The sequence below is a fragment of the Varroa jacobsoni genome, unplaced genomic scaffold, assembly GCF_002532875.2.
Source record: "Varroa jacobsoni isolate VJ856 unplaced genomic scaffold, vjacob_1.0 contig04362, whole genome shotgun sequence".
Classification (NCBI taxonomy): domain Eukaryota; kingdom Metazoa; phylum Arthropoda; class Arachnida; order Mesostigmata; family Varroidae; genus Varroa; species Varroa jacobsoni.
The window spans coordinates 13,547-20,320 of record NW_019215230.1 but is presented as its reverse complement, the minus strand read 5'-3'; the positions used below and the strand labels follow the sequence as shown (position 1 = coordinate 20,320).

Sequence of the window (6,774 nt, the reverse complement as noted above, 5' to 3'; positions counted from 1 at the left end):
GGACACACGTCGTAAAGGAAAACGGTTAGTATAAACCCTTAACTCCTTCTTGAATTATACGTCACGCCAAATAATCAGGGAGAGCCTTTACAAACAAATCGCCAAAAAAATATTGTGTCATGCCTTTCAACCCAACGGAACCTGTTAGGCTTACCTAATGAGTAATGAGTATACTTCTCTATTTGAGTGTTTACGTTAGAAAAACGACTATTTGTTAAAAACAGCTGCTTTTTTGTTCTAAATACTAAGATGGTCTTTAAATATTAGTTAGAGATAAAGCAAATCTCTAAAAGCAATTTAATCCGATGTAAAAGTGAATCGAAGTTAATTTTTAAGAAAGCTATATATAACTTTCTTAAAAGTTAACTATATATATATATATATTATCTGCAACCTGCGTTGAAGTGAACTCGAATACAGAGTCGTCACGCCCTCAGTCATTACATTTTCGCGATGCCTACTAATTATCTTACACACTTATCTACTACGTTTTGGAACGTAAAGCTTCAGGCTCAAAGACATCTTAACGAGTATATTTGTCAAATGAAAAACAAAAGTTCTTAAAGATTAAACTGGACAACCTTTAATGTGCAGTAGCTAGAAGGAATGGTAGCTCACTATTACCATATACATGTCGCACTATCTTAATGAGCCATCCGTCAGGAATCCTTGAAATCAGACGAAGCCAATATTCTATCAGTAAGTGAACTTCGGAGTTTTTCAAGTCCGGCGTTTTCGGTTGGCGCAGTATTGTTGAAAGGAAATGATCATCGTAACAGCATAAATACAAGCTGCAACCCAACAATTACGCGTGGCCGCTTCGTATCTGTGTTGGATTGAATTTAACGCTTCTTGTTTAGAGCTCGCTTTGTCTTCTCCGTCTTGAGAATCCTCGAGAAACGCTGCTGACTGTATGTAGAAAAGCACAGCCATTAATCCCAGCATTATGACGCCCCAGGCACTTAATATGGTGCAAAGAATGGCACTTTTTTTACCACACAGGGGCATTATCGATAATCTAAGTCAACTCAACGAAACGCAAGAACGTTAGAAGTAAGCTGCTAAATCAAATTGGAACGCCTCTCTATGATGGAAGTCAATACATATTCGAATACGAACGCCTATAGATGCATTGTTGTCAGGCTGCTGCAGACGAAAACACTTTATCGATATACAAACAATAATCTAACCTTGTTGACAGATCCTGTACTGTCTAATTATTATGCAATGAATGTGCTAAGTTCAAGTTTAATCTATTTTTAATCATCGATACTTGCTAAACTGCATGCGTGCTATTTATTAATTACCGAAATTAATTAATAACCGAAAAAAACAAGAATAAAAAGTGGAGGGGGAGAATTATGAAAACAAGGAGAGGGAAGATCCCAGAAGGTGTTAGCTTGTATGCGGTTTCCGAAGCCATTGAAACTTGAACTTAAACGACAACTGGTATGGGCTGCGCAATACATTTATGTAACTTCAAGTCTAAGTAGGTCAAGAGAACTTGATTACAGTATAAGTAAAGGTGAGTTATTTCACCTCACAAGAAAGCGCGTGGCTGTTACCTAACCTGTTAATGGCAGTGGCATAGTCAAATAAAAGTATTGACATTAGTCCCACAAATGTCGTGCGTTGCATGCAAAAATTGATAACTGCTTTTCTAAAAGCTTACGAAATCTTAATGCGAGCTTTGTCTAGTGTTTGGCTTATGTGTCATACCACATTCTAGGTGATACGGGTCCGTGCCCTTTTAGAAATAGCTACCTTAGTCGTAACACATTTAGTTGTGGTTAATTTTGATCCCCCCTGTTCGTACGTTTGACGGACGTAGCCGCTGGCCGTATTTGCATGGCGCATGCGTCGCATAAACATAGTTTTTGTAAATCATCTGCGATGCCTCAGATAAATGACCTAACAGACAGGCAGACAATGAAAACAATATTGAGAGCGCCAATAGGCATGTTCACCTAGCCGTTGAAATACTCTTGTAAGCACTCGAATTCTGTCCCATGCGCATTTCTGGTGACAAAAATGAGTGTGCTATGTTAGAACAGAGAAGATGAGCAATCGATACGTCGCTCCCTTGAGTCTTTGCTTGGTGCGCCTCTTCAACTTTATTATTACGGCTATCCACGTATCGAACGTCGAGTTCTTCGTGGCGCTTGTGTGCGATTTTTCCCAGAGCAGAGTAAACATATGAATAGAAAAAGGCTAGGATAGGTAGACTTTAATCTACAGTTCTGCTATCCACTAGCGCCACCAATTTTATTCGACAAGTATAAAGCAGTTATCGACACATCTGCAGTCATTTTTATTATTACTTTCTACACAGATGCTGTTTCTGCGGATAATGCAAAATTTTTCAACATTAACACTTCCGCAAGGCAAAGCGATGGTGACCGTTTTAAACATAAATAATATAAACATGCATTTCTATCGGGGATCGCACGCGGAACCCCCTGTCTTTAAATCGAGAGATCGGTCACATTTGAATAACATTAGTTCTACTATCTACGTAGGTTGGTAAACATTTTCACTATGTATTTGCTAATTGACTGTCATGAGATAATAATCAGCTTAAAGGCAAAGTTATAACTTAACGCTAAAAGTAAGTTTTGCCTTTCCGCAAACAAGAATTGCCGTCTAACTGCTGTAAGTTTTGCGCCCGGTAGTCGTCTTGCATCCCATTAGATGGCTGACTCAAAGTACGAAACATTATTAATAAGTGAATAAGCCTACGTTCCAAGTGAGACCACCACGCGTCCCTTAAGCTTAGTAGGCACAGACGCTACCCCCTACGCCATTATAAAAATAATGATTGCCTCGTAGTTCTTGCCAGTACTAAAACACCAAACATTTGTAGTTCCTAATACACGCCATGCGAACAATTTGGAATAAGTTCAGCACCAGAAATGCAAAATTAATCACAATTTCATTACAAATCAGCCAAGTGTCGCATTAAAGATTACCGAGAACGCATTGTCACACTTCGAAAAACCTGGACGTTGCAGATGCTCTATTGTGGCTGACTTATGTAGGAAGCGAGATAACGCGTAAACTCTAAACCCAGCCTGGGATAGGTGCCTCAATTAAAAGGGTAGAACGTAATTCAAGTGTTTTTTATTGTATTTTTCTTTAAGATTAACTTGCTCAAAATCCATTTCTATTGCCTTAAGTCTTCAAGAAGTTTGACCTTTTAGATAATGTTCTTTCCTTTATATTTTTTTACTAAAAAAATGTGAGAATATAGCGCTTGTAGGCAATTACAAGCTTCAGCTAGAACATATATCTAATTGTTTTTACTGGTAGCAAAGTAAGGGGCCAGGATTGGCAACCTTAGCAGTAATAGAATCTAACTGGATATCCTTTATTTGAGAATTGGCCATTTTAGGAAATTACAAGTGTTTTTTCGGTGATGCCTTCACGCAAGGATGCTTTAAAAAAAAACATGCTTACAAAAAGATCCTTTTTTAGGACACCGATAAAAAATACGGGTTTTAATGGGACAATAAGCGACCACTACACTCGATCTGGGGCCGACGTTACGTATAGATAAATATTACTCAGGCCATGATTGCCTCAGACTAACCTCCTGTCAATATACGCATATAGAGCCCGTCAAGCCCCTTGACACCTTATCATTTGTTGACATAATTCGGATAGAGGCCAGCTATCTAAATCATTGATTTTCATTTGAATTTTTACTAGCAATACACACGCGGTTTTACATGTCCAGTTGTGTGCCATTATCGGGAGCACACTCGTTCCCAATTTGTAGCTACTCTAAAACCTTACTATGATTACGTAAAACCTAAGTAAATATAGATCATAAGGATATGCTAATTTGATTGTTGAGTTGGTGCTTTAATGTTGCTACAGGGTAGCGGGAAAGGCGACCATCAAGACCGAAGCGTTTAGCATAACCGGGTATGTATATTTAGCGAGCCCATTTTCAGTTAACCCGATTGCAACCTGCTTAGTTTGTTCTCTCACAATGGCATTTATTTACGACTAATTAATTATATGGTATTTACAACTAAAAAAGCGTGGTAAATATGAGAATTTAGTGTAAATTGTTCTAATGACAATAGAAATTGTTGCAGCCTTATTACACTACACGTGGCCAGTAAAAAGAATGAGAAAAGCTTTATCGGCTTTTACTAACGAAAAAAATTGCAAATCAATGGAAAAAAAAGAAAAAACGAAATACCCAGTGGTCACTCGGCGAATTTTTCGAACAGGATTTCACAGTTAATCAGCCTGGCCGGCCGACAACGCACACATAACCCTTCTGTTAAAGTTCAAGAAACAAGATTATCCTTTGATTGTGTTCGGCGTGAACTATATTTAATTTAGCGTTAACTTATACTTCACACTAAGCCTTTATTGACAACTAATTAATATTCGTTTTATTTAGCTGAAGCCGTTTGTAGCCTAGCGAAACATTTTAAATAAAGTTGACCATGTGTGTTTGTGATGTACATCTACCATCGTATTATCACAATATATCGAACTACCTACTATTTTACCGCGATGTAATTTACATAATGTTGGCACTACGTAAGACAAAGCAACGTTATACCGAAAGGGTACTATAAATATGTACTTGATGAATTTCAGTTGTTAAGATGTTTGTAAAAAGGTTGCCGTGTTTATTATAAACTGAGCTAGAAACATTACAGACTTTCTTAGAGTTCGTATATCCTTTTAATATCCATACATATTTTTGAGAAATATCCTAGTAGCCGAGAACTAATTAAGACAGCATCGAGCAGAAGGATGAGTGAAGAACGCACTTGAACGGAAGGCTTTGTGCAGGAGAAGTTCAGGTTAACGATCCGATCGAAACAGACACCGTCGAATAATAGAGGGATTTTCGGTTTCTTATTTTGTCAGCAAAGGGTTATTTACTTAGCTCCGTCCAAAAATTAGAAACTTAGTTTTTATGCTAAACGAAGTTTAATTAGCTTCACAAAAAGAGGGAACTAGGGCAAAAGGTAACCTATTCTATGACCTTTTTTTTCGACAGTGTACCGGCTCAAATTCAGAGAATTGATTTGAAAGGCGCAAGCGATATGGTTGATAAACGAGCGAAATAGCCATAGCCATGCGTACCTCATCCTTATTACATTCTAATTGTATGAGCACCAACTATACTCTAGTTCTTACAACCGTTAATCATAACTCGAAACTATACTGGACGGAGCTATCTGCAGGCCCTCCCTCATGGGAATGTACGCAGCGCTTAAGATTCATTGCATACAGAGAGAATAACCAACAACAGACATATATAAAGGTCGTTTGTATAACGTGTCGTGATGCGCTCTTAGGAAACGTTTGGCACGCTTACGAGCCAGCTTTTATCGTTGGGCCGCCTCTAGCAGTATACAGCGCGCTTCAAAACTTGACGTCAGCCCAACTTGAAAGGATGAGAAAATCAGTACGCGACGCACCCTGCATCGCTACTCCTCGCTTTACCGCTAGGCGTTGACTTCACTTCGTGAAATGTACGGTTGCACGAAACGTGTGCAATATTCTATGTGAAACTGTGCGTCAAAATGAATATGATCAATAACCTGGTAGTTTTATTACATTGTCAAGCATATCTTTTCGGAACTGGTGACGTGGTCAGCTCGAAGCTCGAAAAATACCCAGAAGTAGTTACTTTTACTAACAACTTAAGCCGGATACCGACGAAAGACATTGTTGTAAGTTGCTCTTCAAACTGAAAAATTAAAGTTAGTAAGTTGTTTGATGTAGCTTTGTTTGCTTCTTTTTAACTAACAACCGAAATAAATATTGAACAAAACAATATTTCTCCTCTGTATATAGCGGCCTTCGCTTCCTGAATGATGTTTCGCGCAATTACATATTTCCTGAAGTAATATCAAGCAAAAGCAAGTCACTTTCTTCAAGGTTTTCATTTTTAGAATCGAGATCGGCAGCTCACGAGAAATTGCTTTGCCTACTGAGCTCTATCATGCATTCATGAATCGACCTCAAGCACCTCGTATATCGATGCGTATGATTAATTATTTATGTGCATGATCTACTGAATCGGACATTTCTAGCTGATGCTTAAAGACTGCCTTCATGGAGAGGAAGTGATCACTTTTCACTAGCAGCAATTGGGCCATGCTGGTCTATTTCATAGCAAAACATAATACATATTCATATATATATCAACTTTTTAGACTGTGTGACGACAAGAATCAAGCAACACCTTCCTCCTCTAGGGCTAATTGAACAATTTCCAACCTTCATGCTCAGGTAGACGCGCACAATAGCACCGAATCGTCGGTTTGATAACGTCAACCCTGTTAGGTAGGCCTGATTACGAGACAAGTCAATGAAACGGTAAATTTAAGAAAAGATGTTGTGATATAGGCCGATAAATCTGCTAGTCTTCAATACCTGTGAGCGAACTCGGTTCGATGTTAGCCATAACTTAAGTTTGAACCCCTTTTTATGGTAGTGAAGGACAGCGTCTTACCTACTATTACAAGAGTAGCCGCCATAATGAAGCTGTTTCTAGTTTTTTTTTTTGTCAAAACTGGAAAGTTGAGCGTAATAGATAGAAAATTACGTGTTCTTCCTCTAGATATATCTATGCTCGCTTTCTCAGTCAAGGCTTTATTTCTCGCAAGTGATATTTGTCATGTGGTTTTTTCGTATGTTACAACTTTAGAGGTAGGAATATAACTATGCGGTATATATTATGGAGGTTGAAATATACCCACTGCGGTAGAAAGAAAGATGACAACCGTTATAGTA

At 38.3% G+C, this 6,774-nt stretch overlaps 1 long non-coding RNA gene across 1 annotated transcript; it reads left to right on the top strand.

Annotated features, from left to right (window-relative positions):
• Positions 1–1,400: 1,400 nt before the first annotated feature.
• LOC111273037 (uncharacterized) lies at positions 1,401–5,785 on the top strand. Its single transcript, XR_002687838.2, has 3 exons — positions 1,401–1,525; positions 3,880–3,927; positions 5,331–5,785. It is a non-coding gene; the product is annotated as an uncharacterized LOC111273037 (long non-coding RNA).
• The last annotated feature ends 989 nt before the right edge of the window (positions 5,786–6,774 follow it).